Genomic DNA, 363 nt, shown 5'->3' with positions numbered 1-363 from the left:
TGAATCTGGGACAGGATCAAGTTAGCAGTTAGCAACTAAAACCCAGATTAGAATGAACAAGGCTTTTAAAACATGTTCGGCCGAGCTCATCTGGCTGAATGCAGCCCTAGAGGGACCCCAGTGGACAAAACATGGAACAAAAGTGATCAGTTAACCTACAAATGATCATTGCTATTAAGTTTTTGTTTCAAGCCACTATGTTTTGGAGCAGTTGGTTATGTACCGATAGATAACAGAAACATCATATAATAAGCTTAATGCAAAACTGCCTACCTTGGAAATTTTTCTACCTTGCATTAAAAAAAAAACAGTATAATACTAGAAGCCACACAATGCATTACCTTTATTCTATTTATTCTTCTC

Source organism: Echinops telfairi, unplaced genomic scaffold, assembly GCF_000313985.2.
Source record: "Echinops telfairi isolate 266 unplaced genomic scaffold, ASM31398v2 ScPeMD7_443;HRSCAF=831, whole genome shotgun sequence".
NCBI lineage: Eukaryota > Metazoa > Chordata > Mammalia > Afrosoricida > Tenrecidae > Echinops > Echinops telfairi.
This window is presented reverse-complemented; position numbering follows the sequence as displayed.